Source organism: Euprymna scolopes, chromosome 46 (assembly GCF_053919585.1).
Source record: "Euprymna scolopes isolate OS-2025 chromosome 46, ASM5391958v1, whole genome shotgun sequence".
NCBI lineage: Eukaryota > Metazoa > Mollusca > Cephalopoda > Sepiida > Sepiolidae > Euprymna > Euprymna scolopes.
Genome location: NC_136527.1, coordinates 101,695,298 through 101,719,700, shown reverse-complemented (window position 1 = coordinate 101,719,700; position 24,403 = coordinate 101,695,298). Strand labels below are relative to the sequence as shown.

The 24,403-nt window shown below is 37.8% G+C and overlaps 1 protein-coding gene and 1 pseudogene across 1 annotated transcript in view; both read left to right on the top strand.

Annotated features, from left to right (window-relative positions):
- Positions 1 to 24,403, top strand: part of LOC145271205 (uncharacterized) — a 533,901-nt gene that overhangs the window by 385,116 nt on the left and 124,382 nt on the right. The gene's annotated exons all lie outside the window — the stretch shown is intronic.
- LOC145272054 (5S ribosomal RNA) lies at positions 13,502 to 13,618 on the top strand (annotated as a pseudogene).

Below are 24,403 nucleotides of genomic sequence, written 5' to 3'. Positions count from 1 at the left end.
ATCAACGTTGGGGTGAAAGCTGGCTGATCCTATCTCAGTAGAAAATAGTGTTAAGCAGGGAGACATTCAAGCACCCACACGCTTTGCGTTGTATTTCACCATGGTCTTTTGGATGGCATTTGGGGGGTGCGCTGATGGTGTCTATATTCGTTACCGAACTACTGGGGGGTTGTTCAACATTAGACGTTTCAATGCAAGTACAAAGGTACTCACCAAAATGATTCGTAACTTGCTCTATGCGGATGACTGTGATCTGGTGGTTCATACGGTGACTGATATGCAGCATCTTGTGGACGCTTTTGCGGTTGCCTGCAGCGCATTGGGCCTGACTGTTAATGTAGACATTGGTTACCTCCCTTGCTTGTGGTGATATAAATAGGAGTCGGCCATCTTGGTTTAGTCAGTTCGTTCGTACAGTTTAGACAGACTACAAGTGTCTCAACAAATGGTAGCAGAGATATCCCTCTGTGTGCGACAAAACGGAAAAAAAAAAAAAAAAAATTTTTTTTTTGTACAGCTTGTCTGTAGCACTAGACAGATCGGATATCGGATATGGCAACTTCGAACAAACAACCTCCATTGTTGGAGGGGGAGGATGTTTACGAGAACTGGAAACAAGACGTTGAAATGTGGTCGTTGTTCACGGATCTTTCTGAGGAAAAAAAAGGGCCAGCAGTGTTTTTGACGCTACCACCGAATATTAGAGAATGTGTCCGTGAATTGCCAACAAGTGACATCGGCGGACGAGATGGCTTGAAGATCTTAATAAAGAAACTGGATGACATATATTTAAAGGATGAACACACGTGCGCTTACATGACTTTTAAGGAATTTTACACTTATAAAAGATCGTCAGGTATCAGTATAAATGACTTTCTTGTTCGTTATGAGTTTTTGTACCAAAGATTAAAAAAATTCTACATTATTCTACCGGAAGGAGTGCAAGCTTTTCTTGTTTTGAACGCGGTTAACATATCGGAAGGGAGCGAAAAATTAGCGCGGACAACGTGTTCTGTTTTGACGTATCAAAACATGAAGGAATCGATAAAGAAAGTATTTGGTGACATTTATCGTGATGAAAATGTACCGGTAGTGAAATCAGAGCCCGAAATCGTCAACTATAATTATTCTAAACCGGGTAACAACAAAAGGCGTTTTCGTCGAGGACAATCTAATCCATGTGACCGAAGTGGAAACGTGTTGTTGTGTTACAAATGTCAGTCTCCGAACCATCTAATTAGAGAGTGTCCTAGAAATACGCCCAGGTTTACGGAAGCGACAGAACAAATACACATTACGTTGTTCATTCAAGAAAATATTTATTTGAACAGTACAAATGAAAAAATCTCAAATCTTGTAAAGGAAACATTTGGAATGGCAGTCTTGGATTCTGCTTGTACTCGCACACTGGCTGGCGAAGTGTGGCTTGATGTTTATTTAGATACTTTAAATGAAAGTGACCTGCAACTAGTGAAGTATACGAACTCAGACCGGAGTTTTTGTTTTGGTGATGGAGTGGCTGTCACAGCAATTAAAGTTGCTAAATTTCCGGTTACACTCGGAGGTATAAGAGTTTATATCGAAGCAGATATTGTGAAAAACGACTTGCCTCTTCTATTAAGTCACAAATCAATGAAGACAGCAGGAATAGTGCTAGATTTCCGGAAAGATATGTGCTGGATTTTTGATAAATGTATTGAACTAAAGACCACAACTTCAGGGCACTATTGTCTCCCCTTAACAAATAAGTTGTTGGATCATAGTGGTACTAAGAACATTGTATTACATGTTCAGAATTTTGGTCAGTGTTCTTTTACAGAAAAAAAAAAAAAAGCAGAAAAACTTCATCGACAGTTTGCTCATGCCTCGAAGGAAAAACTTGTTTCCTTGGTTAAAAAAAGTGGCAAATTCAATGACAAGGAATTTATAAAGGCGATGTAGGAGGTTTGTGAAAACTGTCAAATTTGCCTTAGATTTAAAAAAACTCCACTGCGACCGGTTGTGGGATTGCCTCTTGGCAATAGATTTAATCACACAGTTTGCATGGATTTGAAAGAGTTCATCCACAATGAGGTGTGGATACTACATCTCATTGATGCCGCTACCAGGTATTCAGCGGCAACATTGATCAAAACAAAGAAGAAGGAGGAGATCATCAAAAACATCTTTATGATGTGGATTACCTACTTCGGATCTCCTGTTCGTTTTCTGAGTGATAATGGGGGTGAATTCAACAACGAACACTATAGACAGATGAATGAAAAACTCAACATAGAGACCTGTACTACTGCCGCAGAAAGTCCATTCAGCAACGGTACTGTAGAATGTCATAATTTGATAGTTGCTGAGGCAATGAAAAAAACAATTGACGATGAGAAGTGTGAACCTGAAATTGCCTTGGCATGGGCTATTTGTGCAAAAAATGCCCTCCTCAATTATTCTGGACACAGTCCAAATGAACTTGTATTCGGTTTCAATGTAAATACACCCTCAATTCTGACAGACCAGTTACCTGCTATGGAGTCCTCTACTACAAGTGACATGGTGAGAAAAAATTTAAATGCTCTCCATAGTGCAAGGAGAAACTTTTTGGAAGCTGAGTCCAGTGAGAGAATTAGGAGAGCTCTCAGGTCTAATGTCAGAACTTATGCTGATGAAGATTATGCTACCGGAGACCAAATCTATTATCGGAGGCAGGGTTTTAAAGGATGGCGTGGTCCAGCAAAAGTGTTAGGCAGAGAAGGCCAGTTTGTCTTAATCAGACATGGCGGAGCATTTTATAGGATGCATCCGTGCCAATTGATGAAAGTGAATAAAAACAACGAAAAAAGAACAAAAAAAGCTGAAATGCTGGGAAACACTACAGAAGGGAAGAATGAATACCTTTCAGTTGAGGAGGAGGAGTTGCAGAATCAAGTGGTAGAAAGTGAAGATATAGACAGAGAAGAAGTTGTTGATAGTTCTACCAGTTTAAGAGATAAGACTGAAAAACCTGGCCGAAATAAGACCATAACTTATAAAATAAATGGAAGTGAGGAGTGGAAGAAAGGAAAGGTTATGTCAGTACAGCCTAAATCAACTGGCAAATATAGTCATTGGATCAATATAGAACCTGAGGATGAAAACGAGGATCAAGTTTGTATCAACTGGAATCATATTGATCATTGGAGAGAAGTGCCCCAATATACTGAACAGGAAAATGTAGTCCTGCTCACCGCTGAACAAGAGCAGTCGAAAGCTGTAATGGATGCCAAGCATAAAGAAATAAAAAACATGAACACCTATGAAGTATTTGAATGTGTGCCATACACAGGTCAAAAAACAATACCCACAAGATGGGTGATTACTGAAAAATTCAAGGATAATCAGAAAACAATGAAAGCTCGCCTTGTAGTACGAGGCTATGAAGAAAAAAATGTGAGATTGATGAAAGAACCTGGGAGAGTCTTGCTTTGGATTGCGGAGGGTGGAGAAGGACCTTGCGGGGAGGTGTGGACAAGTCTGAGGTGGATCGAACCCAGTATGAGCGGCTGAAGCGCGATATCTGGAAAGGGAGAGTGAAAGGAGCCGTGGATGGGAGGGGGAGCCAAATTGGTCTGGAGTGTGAGGTGTGCGGAAGAATATGTTTTAGTAGAGCTGGGCTGATGAGTCACCAGTCTACTCATCGGCGCAGCGGGCCACAAAGCAGTCTTGAGTTGCCAGAGTTAACCTGTGTCAACTGCGGGCAGATGTACAAAATGACAGGCGGTTTGAAACGGCATTTGATTCTGCATAGAAAAGAACAGTAAGAACATGCTGCTAGTGGTGCACATGTATGTACAATGTGTGCTAAGGAATGCCAGAGTTTGGCAGGGCTTAAAAGCCACATTCGTGCAGCCCATCACTGAATGTTTTCGTGTTTCTACATACCTTTTTTTTCTTTCTTATTTTTTTGTGCTATATCGAGTGATGGCAATGTTCGAAAGCGAATTTGCTGCCATCATGTATGTATGTATGTATGTATATATGTATGTATGTATGTATGCATGTATATATGTATGTATGTATGTATGCATGTATGTATATATGTATGTATGTATGTATATATGTATTAAAAAGTATTAATGTATGTATGTATATATGTATGTATGTATGTATGGAGGGCGGCTAGTCTCCCTGGAGGATTAAAAACAAGACCTTCCAAAGGGCGAATGAACTCTTTTTCTGGGTCAACAGCCAACTAGCACCGTGTATATTTGTGTGTGTGTATATGTGTATTGGGGTAGAGAGGGCTCCCGTAAGCTGTGGTGAAGGCAACCTTTCTAGGAGAAGCAAATCTCTGATTTAAAAAACCATGAAGCGGAAGACCAGTACCCGCTTAAGCTGGTCTGCAGTTTAATTTGTTGCTGGCTATCTTGCTCTTGCTTGTTGCTGGATCTCAACATTTTGAACCGAGAGAGAGACTTAGCTGTCGTACAAAGCTAAGACTCTGTAACATCATCTGTGTATAGATACTCCCTCAGACATTTGGGCTCATGGATTTTAAATGTCTGAGGGAGTGGCACTCGTCTGACAAGACGTTGCAATCATCATCATCATCATGTATATATGTATGTATGCATATATATATGTATATATGTATGTATATATGTATGTATGCATGTATGTATGTATATATGTATGTATGCATGTATGTATGTATGCATGCATGTATGTATGTATGCATGTATGTATGCATGTATGTATGTATGTATGCATGTATGTATGTATGCATGTATGTATGTATGCATGTATGTATGTATGTATGTATGTATGTGTTCTTCATTACATATGTCGGGTCATGTCATATGCTACTGGTACCATGTAACCCAGTACTACCTGCCTCATGGTCGGGTCACCGGCGACTAAACTGGTTCCCCCACCAGACTTGTTTGGTGAGGAGGGCGGCTAGTCTCCCTGAAGGATTAAAAACAAGACCTTCCAAAGGGCGAATGAACTCTTTTTCTGGGTCAACAGCCAACTAGCACCGTGTATATTTGTGTGTGTGTATATGTGTATTGGGGTAGAGTGCTCCCGTAAGCCGTGGTGAAGGCAACCTTTCTTGGAGAAGCAAATCTCTGATTTAAAAAACCATAAAGCGGAAGACCAGTAACCGCATTAAGCTGGTCTGCAGTTTAATTTGTTGCTGGCTATCTTGCTCTTGCTTGTTGCTGGATCTCAACATTTTGAACCGAGAGAGAGACTTAGCTGTCGTACAAAGCTAAGACTCTGTAACATCATATTTGTATAGATACTCCCTCAGGCATTTGGGCTCATGGATTTTAAATGTCTGAGGGAGTGGCACTCGTCTGACAAGACGTTGTAATCATCATGTGTTCTTCATATGTTTTGGTTTCGGTTTCAATTATAGCTGAAGGAACTTTTTTTTTACAAGGTGGTCACCACTTATCAAGGCCCGGAAGCCACTCGGGGATAAGGGTTATTGCATGTATAGTATGTTAGTGTTGAGATTTGATAAAGTGTCTTACTTAAGGTGGTGGTTCATCAAGAATTTGTTTATGTTGAACTTGAAGACATCCAGGTTGTAGTCAGGTGGGAAACAGGCAAGCGGAACAGAGTTTCACAGGCGTGCACTTCTAAGAAAGAAGCTTTGTTCATGGAATCTACGTTTTGTCTCAAGTTATATATATATATATATATATATATATATATATATATATGATAGGATTATAGACAAGACAAAATCATATATTAGTATAGATATTCTATAATCTATCTGTATATTTATAAAAGTGACATTATTTCTGTGTGTATTTAATTTTCTTATATATTGCTTTGCATATTCTTTTAGCATTTATTGTTCTTTTCGTTCCATTCTCTCTTTTATTTTCCTATAAAAATTTTTTTTCCAATTCTTATCTCAAAAATTTTTCCATTTTTAATCAGAATGTTTACAAAGTTAGTGTTTTATTTTTACGTTTACTTTTGTATAATGCCGGATTTTTCTCCTCTTCTGACGAAAAGCATTTAGCTTCGAAATGCAATGCCCTTCAAGATTCTTCCCTTACTCCTCTTTCTGTAATCTCCTTTGACTTGATAATATAATAACATTCACATATAACTTTACGCTTCATCTTCTTTACTGATTCTCTCACACATATATATATGTATATATGTGTATGTGTGTGTTTTTCATAAGTTTTGGTTTCAGTTTCGATTCAAGCGAATGCAACAAAGTCATATGAATATATTTTTTTATTTTTGAAATCGCAAGAACATTAACTCTATAATAATCTCTGGTTCCCCCCTCGACAATCTTTTACAAAAAACACCCGTCTAGCTGAATCCATTGTCAAAAACTCTCCCCACTCTTTATCTATGCCTAAATAAAAACGTAGATTCCATGAACAAAGCTTCTTTCTTAGAACTGCACGCCTGTGGAACTCTGTTCCGTCTGCCTGCTTCCCACCTGACTACAACCTGGATGTCTTCAAGTTCAACGTAAACAAATTCCTAATGAACCGCCCCCTTAAGTAGACACTTTATTAAATCTGCACACTAACGTATTGCACTTACAATAACCCTTATCCCTGAGTGGCTTCCGGGCCTTGATAAGTGGTGACCACCTTGTAAAAAAAAAAATATATATATATACCAAATCTGCAAGAATTAAAAGATCATATTTAAGCGTATTTTACGACCGGGCTATGCCAGGCGTTCATGCTAGCGTAGATAAATACTTTTGCAATTTTAACAAAAGGGCTACAATAATATCAGAGTGTCAAGGTGTATGTGTATATATATATATATATATATATATATATATATATATATATATACGCACACACACACACATACACACACACACATATATACATGTACATGTGTATGTATATACAGACATACACATAACACATATCAATACATACACACATACATGCATACATACATCAGTTGTAAAATTCTTGGCCTTCGGGCCGCGATGTTCAACGTTAATTTTGAATGTATTTTTTAACATGAATAAAAGATTTAATATCTCAAAGTGTAGTATCTGTTCCGGCAGATACTGCAAGCAAAGACCATATGTGGGGGAAACCCTACATATAAGACCTTGGTCAATGTGGGGGCAACCCTTCATACCAATTGTCACTATCCAGCTCCCCTACTCCCCGGGGAGTTGGTCCTCATTTCCCCTTCACTCCTCACATAAAAATCGGCCTTGTGCCTAATTTGCTCGGTGGGGGAGCAAATAAATACCATCTGTTCCGGCAGATGCTGCAAGCTATGACTAGCAAAGACCAGCTATGACTAGCAAAGACCAGATGTGGGGGCAACCCCACATGCCTGACCTTTAACCAGCTCCCATTTCCCACCTCTCGGGAGCTGGTCCCCTTTTTCCCTTCCCCCTCCCTTCACTCCTCACATTAAAAATTGGCCTTGTGCCTAATTTGCTCAGTGGGGGAGCAAATAAATACCATCTGTTCTTCAGATGCTGCACTTCTATTTCTTGTTCTCTTTCGGTGGAGGAGAGATCCTTCACGACTGAGACAATTTTTATTTTTGTACCTTTTCTCCACGTTAAAAAACGACCCTGGTGTCTAACTCTGTCCCGTGGGGAGGCATAGTAAATAGGTACATTAATATTAGAGCGTCTCCATTTTTTGCTGAACATCCACAAAAGGCCAACATCAAAATTTTACGTATGGATGAATCCCCTGTGGAATTTCCACAGGTCCTGCTAGTAATAACTATCCTCTCAAAACGAAAAAAAAATGCAAATAGAGGAGAAAATGCCTAGGAGAACCACTTCCAATAAAAGGAGAAGGTAATTCATTACATGCGTGATTATCAAAGTCATGTTGATAAAAACTACGGCATAATCATTGAGCAAGGTCAGCACTAAATGGGTGACCATGTGGGAATTCCACTTATCAAGGCCCAGAGGCCATTCAAGGATACGGATTAATGAGTGTACAGTAGTCAATGGGACAATAATGTAGTAATCTTTAGTAGTGTAAATTTGGTAAATTGGATTACTTAAGGGGAACGACTCATCAAGAATTTGTTTACATTAGACTTGAAGATTACCAAATTATAGTCAGGCAAACGAAAGAGAGTTCCATAGGCGTGCAGTTCTAAAAGAGCTTCGTTTTGGTTTAGGCATAGATAAAGAGTGGGGGAAATTATTGTTAGTGGTTTCAGCTACAGGGTGGTCAAAAAGTCAGGTAACATTTTAAAGAAAAACGATATTAGCAATACACGTATATTTAAGTACCATACATTGAAATATAAAATGAAACAAACATGAAATATGTTTATTTTGTTAATTGTCGTCCATTTATCTTTATCAATCGCTGGAAGCGATTAACCACTGATTGTGTATTTATTTATTTAAATGCTGCCCACATCAGCATTATTTGGCACAAGGCCTGGAAAGTGGGATACGCGCAGGCTCCCCTAAAGGAGGGGCACTCCTGCAATTTTAAAAATTGCCTGAATAACCCCGTCGGCATTCCCCGGTCGGGGCGCCTCAGGCAGCAAGCAATAAACTTGCCCCACCGGAAAGCCCGGTGGCAAGGCCTGGGAGGGTGGACCTCCTAGGTATTACCCAGGCGGTGTACCTCAGTCCAACAGGTGCTTGGCCGGTTCCCAGCCCCTCACCTGTTGGGCTGAGTGTCAAGTGACGAATCCTTGACTGGTACTACCCTGTCTCCATGCAGCCGAGGCCGCTAGGAGACATCCCATCATCTCAAGAGAGATTGTGTAACACGTGTAATCATGTCAGCTGATATCCGCGCAATCTCCTCTTCAATAAATAACTTTAAAGACGCTATTGTATCAGGCTTCTTGCCATAAACGCTATCCTTTACATAGCCCCAAAGCCAGAAATCAGGAGGGGTAGTTTATATATTACACTCAAATATTTAAATAAATAATATTAAACGAATAGAGATTATAATGGATCATATTGTTTTTTCTACCTTTAACATGTTACCTGACTTTTTGACCACCCTGTAGACGAATGTTTCTCATGAAAGTTCGACAAGAGGGTGACTATGGATTGGAGCTCAGACGAGCACTTGCCAAGAAAATAACGATAAAGCAACGTCTCTTCTGTTGGGAAAGAGGACACCTACTGGAGCGGAAGAAGGATCCCACCATTTTTCCAGCAACCTTGGCAACAGATTTGATGTACATATTCCATTTCAGATCGGGAGTAAAGGTCAAACCCAGAAGCTTGTCAAAACATGGAGCCTCCCCAAGATGAGTGCCATTCATTTCAATTGATGCCAGATGGAGATCAGAGCGTTGATGATGTAAAGATAGAAGCTTGGTTTTAGATGCATTAAAAGTGACCAGCCACCTCTTTCCCCATTGTACCAAGTGCTCAAGATCAGAGGAAGGAGAATCGGAGAGAACTTGGTCATTTACAGCCTTTTATGTGTTGTCATAGATGGTAGTGTCATCAGCACAAATGTCTACGAATGATGTAAGGATGTGATTTGGGAGATCATTGATGAAGATCAGGAAGAGAGTTGGGCCCAGAATGGAACCCTGAGGGACTCCAGCATTAATACCATGAGCTTCCGATTTCACGCTATCAACCATTACTCTTATGAACCTATCAGATAGAAATGATTTAATAATTGGGAAGGTATTTCCAATTCTACCGTAGCTGGAAATATCTTGTAAGCCTTTATGCCATACACTATCAAAGGCCTTTGATATGTCAAGAGCAATTGCTCTAGAAAGGAAGCCTTCGCCAAGAGATTTGCTAATCCTATGAGATATAACCATTAGCACATCTACTGTAGATCTAGCAGAACGGAAATCATATTGCATGTCACTAAAAAGGTTGTTTCTGCTGAGGTGGTTTACTAATTCTTTATTTAATATGGATTCAAGCAATATACTCATGTTCACTAATAGGGTTCAATCCTCCATCGTCACCCAAAAGGCTAAAAAATACTTGATGCTTCCTTGCTAAACATTCGGCATTATAATTATTCCAACAACTTACTCATGACACACAAGAGACTTATTTGTCTGTACTGAGAGGGAGATGACTGATTACCTGAATTCTTAAATACAGGGCATTTTGGTGAGTTTTTCCATGGCGTTGGGAAGCAATTCTCCTTAAGACAACGCTTAAACAGCTTTGTAAGTATGGAAGATAGTTCTGGTTGAAGCTTTTTCAGCACTATAATTGGGCTTTACTGGAATCAAGGTTTTTGATTAGCTTGGCAACATCACACACAGATCTTTGCATGTTGCATAGTATGTTTTTAGATTCATGAGTAAATACATTGGCAACCTTGATCGCATGGGGTAGAATTAGCTGCAAAGTTCTTGGAGTGCTACAACTTTGCACCCTAAATCAAAACGCGGATTCCATGAACAAAGTTTCTTTCTTAGAACTGCATGCCTGTGGAACTCTCTACCGCTTGCCTGTTTCCCTCCTGACTTCAACATGGATGTCTTCAAGTCCAACATAAACAAATTCCTGATGAACCGCCCCCTTAAGTTTATAACACTTTATCAAATCTCCAATACTAACGAATACTGCAACACTATCCCATTGATTACTGTACACACAATAACCCTTATCCCTGAGTGGCTTCTGGGCCTTGATAAGTGGTGACCTCCATATAAAAAAAAAACTTCTCTCACTTGCCCTCCCCTGCTCCCCGATGTAGACCTGCTTGAATACTTCATTTGCTCATATGTCGAGAACATCACCAACCTGACCTCCCACAACATCAAAGCCAGCCTGATCACCACCATCCGCCGTGCTTCTTCCGGCGCTTGTGGAAAAGGCATGCTTCCAGTTTCAAACCCGTATCGAGTCGGTGATTGAGGCCGAAGGCGTCCATATTGAATAGATGTCAGCTCTACTACATAATCAAGTTCCTATTTACAATGCTTCCCCACAGGGCAGAGTTAGACACCAGGGTGTTTTTTTTTTAACGTGGAGAAAAGGAGCAAAAGTTAAAATTGTCTTAGTCGTGAAGGATTTCTCTTCCACTGAGAGAGAGCAAGAAATTGAAGTGCAGCATCTGCCGGAACAGATACTACACTTTGAGGTATTTATTTGCTCCCCCACTGAGCAAATTAGGCACAAGGCTAATTTTTAAAGTGAAGGGGAAATGGGGACCAACTCCCCGGGGAGTAGGGGAGCTGGATAGTGACAATTGGTATGAAGGGTTGCCCCTACATTGACCAAGGTCTTATATGTGGGGTCGCCCCCACATATGGTCTTTGCTTGCAGTACCTATTTACTATGCCTCCCCACGGGACAGAGTTAGACACTAGGGTCGTTTTTTTAGCGTGGAGAAAAGGTACAAAAATAAAAATTGTCTCAGTCGTGAAGGATTTCTCCTCCACCGAAAGAGAACAAGAAAATGAAGTGCAGCATCTGAAGAACAGATACTACACTTTGATCTTGACCAAAAGCTTGCAGTATCTGCCGGAACAGATACTGCACTTTGATCCCGGCCCGAAGGCCCGGTCATTCAAGTTACGTGGATTGATTTTTTTCGATAAAAGTTTTAAAATAAAGCTGCAGTGTTGTTTTCTTTAAGGCGACACTTTTTATCGTTCAATCCTGTAAATGCAGCTAAAAATAAAAGGTTGTACATTCGGATTTCACTTTACCGGAAGTTTGCTCGTATATGTGAAGAAACGGAAGGTGGTGAGAGTAAAGTTGCTGCTCAGGAAGTAAGGACGCCAGTGTTCAAATGCGATTTCAATTGGTGTTAACATGGAACATTCAAATCCATTCATAGCGGATTATTTGTCGTGTCATCTTCTTTTCGTATTGATGCTTTGCGCATGCGTGCATTTGACATGGAACTAGCAAAGACGGCAGCCATTTTTTTTTTTTCATCCGTTTAATACTTTTTTGTTCTTTACAATTTTTTTTTTATTTAAATAATCAAATATGGTAGCCATTTTAATCTTTTATTTTTATAAATGAAAATTTCTGTTTTATTTTTACGAATGAAAATTTTTGTTTTATCTTTTATAAATGTGGGGGGGGGGAAATTGACGTTTCTGAATTTTTTTGAGATGAGGATTGGTTATTCGTATTATTTGGATTCATCAGACTACTGTTCTCATCTTGAGTGTCATTTTTCACAACGTTTCGGTCGTTTCTTCTTTAGGTGTATCGAAATTTCGTCCAAATTCCCGAATTAGACAGAAACATTCCCTAGTTTGAGGAGGTACACCTGAAAAAGGTCGGAGGTTACATCGGCTGAAACGTCGTGAAAACTCACACTCAAGATGAGAACACGAATATGAAAACAAAAAATTTTGTTCGTTACATACTTTTGGCCTTTTTTTTTTTATTTTTTTTTTTTACATATTTCGATCTAAGTTATCAAAGATGGTAGCCATTTTATTTATTTATTTAAAAAGTTTGGTACTCGTGCAGTTTAGTCAAAACATTAAAAAAATGAAAATATCGAAAAAAAAAAAGTTTAAATTGTATGTATCCGTTATGAAACGAAGTTCTCCGGAAAAAAAAAATTCACTTAATTTCATCAAGTAGTTTTTTTTTTTTTTTTTTTTTTTTTTTTTTTTACAGCGAAAAAATAATTTGTTATGATACCGAGCAAAATGTTCGATTTTTAGGAAGAAAAGCTAGAATTAAAGATCGGGGGGGGGGATGTCAGGACTTTAACTGGAGTTAACTCCCTTTGGCATTTCTAAAATTCAAATAAAATGTTTGTTTTTTTAATCCAAGATGGCCGCTTTCAACGCGCTCTCATAAAAACGTGTTTTTTTTTTTTTTCGCTGTAAAAAACTACTTGATGAAATTAAGTGAAATTTTTTTTTCGGAGAACTTCGTTCCATAACGGATACATACGATTTAAACTTTTTTCGGTATTTTCATTTTTTAATTTCTTAACTAAACTGTACAAGTACCAAGAATTTTATTCGTTACATACTTTTGGCCTTTTTCTTTTTTTATTTCGATCTAAGTTATCAAAGATGGTAGCCATTTTATTTATTTATTTAAAAAAAAAAAAATTAATTATTTTTTTATTTATTTTTTGTACAAATTACAGAAGCTGTCTGCGTATCAAACAGAAATTCACGAGTTTCGCCGACAAATTACGGAAGAAGCAGATGATAAAATGTGAAGAAAAAAATTTAGAAACTCACGACTCCTTTTTTTTTTTTTTTTTACAACGGAGGCACGACTTATCAAGGCCTGAAGGCCACTCGAGGATAAGGGTTAATGAACGTAAGGTTGTAGTTTAGTAGGTATTATTATACAAACACCGTGACAGGGTTAGGATTAGGGTTAGGGTTAGGGTTAGGGTTTAGGGTTAGGGTTAGGGTTAGGTTTAGGGTTAGGGTTAGGGTTAGGGGTAGGGTTAATTCGCTGTCACGGTGTTTGTATAGTTTTACCGTTTAGTAATCGTTAATGGTGTAAAATGCCTAGGAGAACTACTTCCAATAAAAGGAGGGGGTAATTCATTGTAGGTGTAATCACCAAAGTTATATTGATGCTAAATACGGCATAATCATGGTGATACACCGGTTCCCGTTAGATCACCAAAGTTAAGCAACATTGAGTCTGGTCATACTAAAATGGGTGACCATTTCGGAATTCCAGGTGCTGTACTTTTTATATATTTTTTTTGTTTGTTTTTGTTTTTGCTTGACGTAAGAATCACCACTTTTCAAGGCCCGGAAGCCACTCGAGGATAAGAGTTAATGAATGTCAGGTAGTAGTTTAGTAATCGCTAATGATGTAGATTGGGTAGAACTTGAGTTATTTAAAGGGACGGCTCAACAAGAACTTGTTTACATTGGACTTGAAGGCTACCATGTTTTATTCAACCGGGAAGCAGGCCAATGGAACAGTGCTCCGCCATCTAACACCCCTACCTCCTTCATGAATCGTTTGAAATCTTTGCATACGATGTTCATAAACAAACTCTTTGTACGCATTAGACTAAGAGAATTCAAAAGTTTACTCTCCATCCGTGCCTAAAGCTAAATAAAAATTCTGTTGAACACAATACCATGGAGCTGCTTCTCAGCAGACTATAATATCGTCGTTTTCAAATCTAATGTAAATAAGTTCTTAAATGATTAAGTCCTATCCATTCTGCCAGCATCGAAAGATAAGAGTTAAAGAGAGTACAGTAGTCAATGGGACAATATCATAGTCCCATGTGAGGCCCCGTGTTTTGACAAGCTTCTGGGTTTGACCTTTACTCCTGATCTGAAATGGAACACGTACATCAAGTCTGTTGCCAAGGTCGCTGGAAAGATGATGGGATCCTTCTACCGCTTTTCTACGTCTTTGGTTTTCATACATAAAGTAAATTTCACAGTGTATAAGGATTATTTGATACTGGAGATATTCATAATCGTACCCTATTTCCAAAAGAGGGGAGATATAACATATGAGAAATATTTGGAATCAAGTCTCCCCTTGCTGTTATTTCAAATCATTTGAAACCATAGCAGTAAGTTTTAGTCTCTCCTCCATCAAGGCCAAACTCCTATCTTTACATCATCAATGCTCTGATCCCCATCTGGCATCAATTGAAATGGATGGCTCTCGTCTAGGAGAAGCCCGTGTTTTGACAAGCTTCTGGGTTTGTCCTTTACTCCTGATCTGAAATGGAACACGTACATCAAGTCTGGTGCCAAGGTCGCTGGAAAGATGGTGGGATCCTTCTACCACTCCAGAAGATATCTCACTACTGATGCAATTCTCTAACTATATAAAAGCCAAGTACGTCCAAGGATGGAATATTGCTGCCATATCTGGGCAGGAGCTGCTAAAAACAGCCTATCATGCCTTGACAGAGTACAAAATAGACTTCGTGGTTTAGTGGGGATGCCCTTTTCTCTACCCTGCAACCTCTCTCCCACAGAAGAGACGTTGCGAGCCTATCCTTGTTTTATCGTTATTTTCATGGCAGGTGCTCGTCTGAGCTCCAATCTCTGGTCCCCCCTCGCCAATCTTTCACGAAAAACACCCGTCTAGCTGAATTCACTGTGAAAAATTTCCCCCACTCTATATCTGTGCCTAAATCAAAACGCGGATTCCATGAACAAAGCTTCTTTCTTAGAACTGCACGCCTGTGGAACTCTGTTCCGTCTGCCTGCTTCCCTCCGGACTACAACTTGGATGTCTTCAAGTCCAATGTTAACAAATTCCTAATGAACCGCCCCCTTAAGTAAACACTTCATCAAATCTCCACACTAACGTAATGTACTTGCAATAACCCTTATCCATGAGTGGCTTCCGGGCCTTGATAAGTGGTGATCACTGTGTAAAAAAAAAAAAAAAAAAAAAAAATCGTTACGAGTGAAAATTTGGTAAATTGAATTACTTAAGTGGAACGGTTCGTCAATAACTTGTTTACATTGGACTTGAAGACGACTATATTATAGTCAGCTGGAAAATAGGCCAACGGAAGAGAGTTCCACAGGTGTGCAATTCTGAGAAAGAGGCTTGTTTCACATACTGTTAGATAATAACATTGTTATAACTTCAATTATTATCGATCTATCTATCTATCTATTTATCTATGTATCCAGTGACAGGTGGGAAAGCAGGCAAACGGAAGAGAGTTCCACAGGTGTGCAGTTCTAAGAAAGAAACTTTGTTCATGGAATCTACGTTTTGGTTTAGACACAGATAAAGAATGAGGAAAATTATTGACAGTGGTTTCAGCTAAACGAGTGCTTTTAATGAAAGTTCAGCGAGGGGTGGGACTATAGATTGGAACTCAGATGAACACTTGACATTGGACTTGAAGGCTACCATGTTGTAATCGGCCGGGAAGTAGGACAGCGGAACAATGTTTGGACATCTAACACCCCTACCCCCTTCATGAATCGTTTGAAATCTTTGCATACGATGTTCATAAACTCCTTGTACGTATTAGACTCACAGAATTCAAAAGTTTACTCTCCATCAGTGCCTAAAACTGAATAATAATTCTGTGGAACACAATACCATGGAGCTGCTTCCCAACTGACTATAACATAAGTTCTTGTTGAGCCATCCTTTTAAATGATTAAATCCTATCCGTTCCAACATTACTGATCGTTACAGCGCTGTCTCTCTATCTACACAACAGTCATTAATCCTTATCCTCGAGTGGCCCTTGTGCCTTGAGACGTGATGAACTCCTAGTAAAAATATCAATAAAAATTCCAGGGTTTGTATAAAAGTGGCTATACGGAAAAAGCCTGTAAACTTATTGAAGGCACTTCCTAGTGTATAATTTTTACTTGTTTAAACATTTTTTTTAACTAAGGTAGACAACTACCATTATATTCTTCAATTTGTTATTTTAAATTTTCGGTCAGGTGGTGGGATATTATATATTATATATTATTAAGACTATTTATATTTTGTATGTTATAAAAATATATATTGCTGTAATAAACAGAAACAATTGGTTGTCAATAAATATTTTTTTAAGTAAATATGGAATTCGGGTTTGTATTACTATACACAGAGATTCGAAAAAGTTGTCAAAAAAGAAATATATAAAAAAAATAAATTTATCCAAGGCAAGATAAGTTCTACCTAACTGGATAATTTTTTTTAGTGTTTTTATTTAATGTAAAATGTTTATTCAGCTCGAAAAACATACAATGTTTAGCAATGTATTTGAAAATTTAAAATGGCGCCAGACTCTCTCTTTGACATGGTAAGTTTGGGAAAATGAGTTAAAAATAAAAAAAAAGATATACAAAATACTGTTTAAAACCCACCGTATATATGTCATCCTATGTCATGGTAACATATATTGAGCGAGTTTCTTTTGGGACTAAATGGGGTGGGGGCAAATGCTGAACGTAGTCATTTTTTTTTTTTTATGCCTCAGGGGACCATGCATGCTTCATTTGCTATGATTCTGCTTCACTTTAGTATTACTATGATGATTATTGTAATGATTGAGATAATTAAACTAGCCTGGGTGCCTGGCGTTGCCCGGGTGTTTGGAGGTGTGTGTTGGGCAAAAAAAAAAAAATAAAATAACTTGTAGTACGCAGGCAGGCTTGAACCCGTGACGCGAAGGCGGAAAAGAAAGTGGTGTGTGTAAGGGTGTTGGTTGAGCAAAAATAAAAAATAAAAAAAATAAAATAAAAATAATAGGAGTTAGGGTTAGGAAAAATAAAAAAAATAAAATAAAAATAATAGGAGTTAGGGTTAGGAAAAATAAAAAAATAAAATAAAAATAATAGGAGTTAGGGTTAGGAAAAATAAAAACAATAAAATAAAAATAATAGGAGTTAGGGTTAGGAAAAATAAAAAAATAAAATAAAAGGAGTTGTAAGCAGGTTCAAATCCGTAACGCGCCAGAGAAAAAAAAAAGGTGACAAAAAAAAACCGTCTTATCAATGTGGTTGTGACGTCACGGTAGGTTGAAATAACGCCTTTTAAGCAACGTTGTGACTTGCAAAAAATGTCAGTGAAAAAAATTTAGCCTCCCTGTTAAGAGTGAAGGAATTAATGTTTTTGGTCAATTTTTCGATATTTGTCATCCGAAGGGTCAAGCTTCAAAATGATACCGATCTTGTGAAAATTCGTCACCTCTGTCGAAACATACAAACATGCATACATACATGATGGCAGTAAATGCGGATGAAACGTTGAAAATTTCCTAAATATTTACATATTTTTATTTCTTTTTTTTCTATTTTTTCATAATATCATACCTACTTTTATCCATAACTAGCCTTGGTGCTCGGCATTGCCTGGGTGTTTGGAGGTATGTGTTGAACAAAAAAAAAAGTGGTAGTAGGCAGGCAGACAGGCAGGCAGGCTCGAATCTGTACCGCGAAGGAGGAAAAGAGCGTGAAAAAAAAGTGACGTCTTTGCTGTTGCGTCCATCACCAAACCGGGAGCGACAAATATTTAAATTAAGGCTAGACAATCGAAAAGTGGGGATGGCTTTCGAAAATATCGGCGAGAAAAGCGACTCCCTCCATGTAGAAAAGTACCCAGTTGAGAGTGAAGGAATTTATGTTTTTTTAACCAATTTTGCGATATTTGTCGTCCGAAGGGTCGAGCTTAAAAATGATAATAATTTCATGAAAATCTGCCACCTCTGTCAAAAGTTTTAGGCAAACATACATACATATATGATGTGATGGCAGCAAATTCGTTTTCAAACATTGCCATTACTTGATATAGCACAAAAAAAAAAGATATACAGAAACACAAAAACAAATCAGTGATGGGCCGCATGAAGGTGGCTTTTAAGCCCTGCCAAACTCTAGCATTCTTTGGCGCACATTGTGCAGACATGTGCGCCACTAGTAGCACAGTCTTGATGGTCACTGCTATGTATAATCAAATGCAGCTTAAAACCACCTGCTCCTGGATCTGACCTTAAACTATATCCAGTGGTGAGGCCCTAGCTTGCGGGCTTTGGGGAGTGTGGAGCCACCCTTTAATTGCCATTGCTCCCAGGTCCACTCTGACCCGGAGTGGTAGTACCTGTTAGGATCCCAACTATGGGTTAAATAGAAACGGACTTGAAAACAACAAATATATTCTATTAAAAAAATTTTCTTCAAAATCTTTGGATTCAGCATTAAATAACCTAAAACAAAAACAACCAACCAACCAATCAAACCACCTGCTGTTTTGTACGTCTGCCCGCAATTGACACAGGTTAGATTTGGCAACACAAGACTGCTTTGTGGCCCACTGTGCTGATGAGTAGTCTGGTGGCTTATCAGCCCAGCTCTGCTCAGACATACATACATACATACATACATACATACATACATACATACATTTAAACAGACTGGTGAGATTTATATTATAGATTAATCTTTAGTTCAACTACTACATTGCCACTGTTAGCCATCTTTTTAAACCTTCGCTTTGATTAGAAATATTACAACGTGAATAGCATTATTATACTATTATCCTCTAATATTGTGAATAACATTGATATTATGAGATTATAGATTTTGTTTAGTGATAATAAAGCTATTAGTATTATTTTTTTAATGTCTATTTTATTATTATTATTTATTTCAAATATTACCATTATATTCACGTTAGCTTATAATTATAATTTCTAATTATTACCATTATTATTATACTTGGTTTGTTTTTATTATCTACGTATTAATATCCGTATTCGCTTCGATCGTTATCGTCCTGGCCACTCCTTAAAAGGAAAGTAGAATATTTCAAATGGCTAATAATAATAATAATAATAATAATAATAATAATAATAATAATAAACATTAATAAAACATCTATATATTAATATCTGTATTCGCTTTGACGTTACCATCCTGGCCACCCGTTAATAGGAAAGTAGAATAATTCAAATGGCTAATAATAATAAAAAAAAACATTAATAAAACATCTATATATTAATATCTGTAGTCGCTTCGACTGTTATCATCCTGACCACCCCTTAAAAGGAAAATAGAATATTTCAAATGGCTAATAATAATAATAAACATTAATAAAACATCTATATATTAATATCTGTATTCGCTTTGACCGTTACCATCCTTACCACCACTTAAAAGTAAAGTGGAATATTCCAAATGTCTAATAATAATAATAATAATAATAGTAATAATAAACATTAATAAAACATCTATATATTAATATCTGTATTCGCTTCAACCGTTATCATCCTGACCACCCCTTAAAAGCATAGTAGAATATTTCAAATGGCTAGTAATAATAAACATTAACAAAACATCTATATATTAATATCTGTATTTGCTTTGATTGTTACCATCCTGACCACCTCTTAAAAGGAAAGTGGAGTATTCCAAATGCTTAATAATAATAATAATAATAATAATTAATAAAGCATCTATATATTAATATCTGTATTCACTTTGACCGTTATCATCCAGACCACCCCTATAAAGGAAAGTAGAATATTCCAAATGGCTCATAAAAATAATAAAAACATGAATAAAACATCTATATATTAATATCCGTATTCGCTTTGACCGTTATCATCCTGGCCACCCCTTAAAAGGAAAGTAGACTATTCCAAATGGCTAATAATTATATTAAAAAAACATTAATAAAACAAAGAAAATTGGCGTTGCTAATTTTTTTAATTTGATCTTCTCTTTTTTTTCCTACAAACCTTGAGAAATCAGTTTTTCTCTTTTTTTTTTTTTCTTCTTCTTTCCTTCTTTCGTCTGGATCATTTCCAGTGTCTAAACTTTAGACATACACACAATATTTACTTTGCATCTAATTTTAACCTAATTTGAACCGAAATGTGACGCTTCTCGACGATGGAAGGATCAAAACTGGCCTGTTCCTGTTTTTGACTCCTACCTGATATCTCGTGTTTTTCAGGACCTTTCGACGACAGATCTAATTTTATTTTATCTCCTACGGATTATTCATCTTATGGATTGGAATATCGCCAAGATCCATCATTGTGAATTAAGATTGATGTTAAATTTTCCCAAAAAGTGAACAATTGACATTTTTTGTCTTGCACAAAAAAACGTACATAAATATTTTAAAAAAAAAAGGTTTTTGAAATAATTAATTAATTTATTTATTGTCTAACTAAGATTTAGGATGATTTTCTAAGAGAATATGCAAAAATATTATAATATAAGTACCGGAATTTCAAATAATTCCACTTATTCATATAGGTAACCAGATATTTCGCGTTGACGTAGAGTTCAGATCGACTCTGTTTACGTTTTCGTTTGATAAAAAGCAAACTATGGAAGACCAAACAGGCCAAAAAAAACTTATTTTTCAGTGACGAAAATTTCAATGTATTATTAAGCTGAGGCTGGCCAGTACCAGATGGGTGACCATTTGTATGCGTTTGGTTTTAATGTGTATGTGTGTGGGGGCCAGGCTCCTCAAAAGGGGGGGGCAATTTAAAGCAGAATAAAAAAAAATTATTTAATTAAATTCCGAATATATTTATATTTAAAAAATTTATTTTTTACGAATATTTTTTTTCATTTTATGACCACCGTCATAAAATGAAATTTCATACAATGCCAAAACCAGCCAAAACCAGCTAAAACCAGCTAAAACCAGCTAAAACCAGCCAAAACCAGCTAAAACCAGCAAATTTTTGCTATATTTTTTTTTTTTTATTACATTTTCACCCCAAACAAGGCAAATTGCCACTTTGGTGTAGGGGGCTACTATCAGGGCAACAACTACTGGGGTACTATGTAGGTATTTGGGCAGCAAGATGTCGGTTCACGTTACACTTGAACTTCTGCACGTCAGTACTGTTGGGGAAGCAGGGACCTGGAATGGAATTCCAGAGTCTAGCGGTTCTGGGGAAGAAACTATTGGAGTAAAAAGATCTTTTACATCTAGAGATCTCTACAGTGTGGGGTGTGGGATTTAGCAGCCTGTCGGGTTTGTCGAGGATGCTCGCGTCGTGGGGGCACAAGTGATTGCAGTTCGTCAGAGCATTCACCACTAAAATACTTGTAGAAAAGGCAGAGGGATGCAACATTTCGTCGATGGGACAGAGGCTGAAGCTTAGATGCCAGTTCAGGGCCTATCAGGTTTGCGACTCTCTTTTGAACCCTGTCAAGGAGCGAGAGACTAGTAGCAGATGCACCAGCCCAGATGTGGCAGCAATACTCCATACATGGGCGAATGGTGGCCTTATAGAGGTACAGGATACTTTCGGGTGTTAGTAGTTTTCTAGCACGGTAGAGAGAGCCTACCTTTCTTGCAGCGGCCCTGGCAATGCCTTCAATGTAATTGTTCCAACTCATGTTTCCTGTGAACGTTAGGCCAAGGAGTTTGAAAGATGGACTCTCAGATAAAGAGTCGTTGGCCATTGCTATGGGTGGTAGAATGAATTGGCTAGCATATTTCTTTGCTGTGAAGAGAAGAATTTTGCAATCTTTGAAACTCTACGGAATAAGGATTTATAAATCCTTTTTGTTTGAGGTAATAGCGTCTTCTCAAGAAAATCAAATCATATGGCATCACTGGAAGAATACATAACATAATTAGATCCTTCTTGGATAAGAAAAAAATCCAGGTTGTCCTCGACGGTCGTACATCCAAACAGTGTGATATAAATGCGGGAGTGCCTCAGGGGTCTATCCTTGGACCTCTATTGTTCCTAATATTTATTAATGACCTCCCCGACAAAACTGCCTCTGAGATGGGTATATATGCTGATGACACCACACTCTATAACAGGCATGGCAGGAAAACAAATCACCACATATCTAAACAAATGGCAGAAACACTAGAGGATGACGTCCGATCTATAGTGGAATGGGGACAAAAATGGATGGTCACGTTCAATGCTGCCAAGACTAAACGTGTTTCCTTCAATAATTACAAGAAACCTTCTCTGCCACCAATAGCAATGGCCAAAGACTCTTTATCTGAAAGTACATCTTTTAAACTCCTCAGCCTAACGTTTACAGGAAACATGAGTTGGAACAATTACATTGAGAACATTGCAGGACTGCTGCGAAGAAAGTAGGTTCTCTCTACCGTGCTAGAATGCTATTAACACCCGAAAAGTATCCTATACCTCTATAAGGCCACCATTCGCCCATGTATGGAGTATTGTTGTCATATTTGGGCTGGGGCATCTGCCACTAGTCTCTCGCTCCTAGACAAGGTTCAAAAGAAAGTCACCAATTTGATAGGTCCTGAATATCAAATGTGATTTCTTTTTCCACTCCTATTGTTTTCCTATATATATATATATATTTTACTGGAGCAATTTTCTGTGTTTATGTAATGGGTCCGGTAAAAATATTCTATATATAGTGGATATATATTTTTCCCATTCTCGATTTTTTTTTTTTCGTGGCCTGTATACTGAAAGCGGTTTTATTTTTATTTTATTAAGAATTTGAAGTTATTTTGGAGTGGAATTTGAAGCTCATGTTATAAAAAATATTAAATATATTAAATTATATGTGTATTACTAAACAGATCGACCGGACCTGTATAAAAAATATATTTGACACACATATTAACCTGTGATGAAACAAGGAAAATACCATGTCGAACTTTGACACACATATTGACCTGTAATAAACAAAGAAAATACCATGTTGGACTTTAACACACATATTGACCTGTGATGAAATAAAGAAAGCACCATGTCGGACTTTGAGAGATATATTAACCTCTAATGAAGCAAAGAAAATACCATACCGGATTTTGACACACATATTTCCCTGTGATGAAACAAAGAAAATACCATGTTTGACTTTGACACACATAATGACCTCTGATGAAACAAAGAAAATACCATGTCGGACTTTGACACACATATTTCCCTGTGATGAAACAAAGAAAATACCATGTTTGACTTTGACACACATAATGACCTCTGATGAAACAAAGAAAATACCATGTCGGACTTTGACGCACATATTGACCTCTGATGGAACAAAGAAAGAATTTGTCACTAAAAGCAAAAGGTTCGACGAACAAAAAACAGAGAGAGACGCACTCAGGTGTTACGTTGTTAGCTCGTCAACCCAGCCCTTCTTGCTCGATAGAAGCTTGGTTTTAGGTGCATTAAAAGTAACCAGCCACTCCTTTCCCCATTGTACCACGTGCTCAAGATCAGAGGAGAGAGAATCGGAGAGAACTTGGTCGTTTACGGTCTTAGATAGTTATCGTTCATAATAGTAATGGTTCATAGATGGTAGTGTCATCAGCATAAATGTCTATTTGATAAGCAGTTTAACCACTGCAGGCAAAATAATCAAAACAGAGAGAGAGAGAGACGCTCAAGTGTTACGTTGTTAGCTCATCAACCCAATTTATTATATAAAAGCGAAAATGTGTGTTTGTGTGTGCGCTTTTTTTGTGTATGTTTTGGTAGGGAGCTCGGAGGGGTTATCTTCTCGTGTGTTTGTTTGTGTTTTTCGTATAAAAGCGAAACTACAAAAGCGAAGTAGTGTTCTCGGTCTTTCGTGCCAGAACGTCCAGAAAGCAATGAGGTTTGATCCATGCGGGGAAAACCCGGCATATCAGACGATTGCTATTCATTTGGACACTCCCCTTCTTGTGGGGGAGCCGGTTTTTGCCAAAAGCTTAACTGGCTTGCGGCCAAAGTTAAGTGCGTGATGTTTGACCTCGCTAAATTTACGTACTCATTCACTTAACTCTTTAATCGTTTAATTTGAATGATTCTCACTTATCTGCCCCCTTAGCAAAGATGTTGCGTTTTCTTTTCCGCCTTAACCTGCCTACTACCACTCCCCCCCCCAACACACACACACACACACACACACACACACACACCCCGACAAACACCCGGCATGAACACAAACATAAAAACAATTTTGTTATGAAATCGTCTCTATTTGATTGTCAAACGACTGGAAACACGCACACACACACATATATATAAATAAAAATCAAATAGATAAACCGAATCATAGCCCCCCG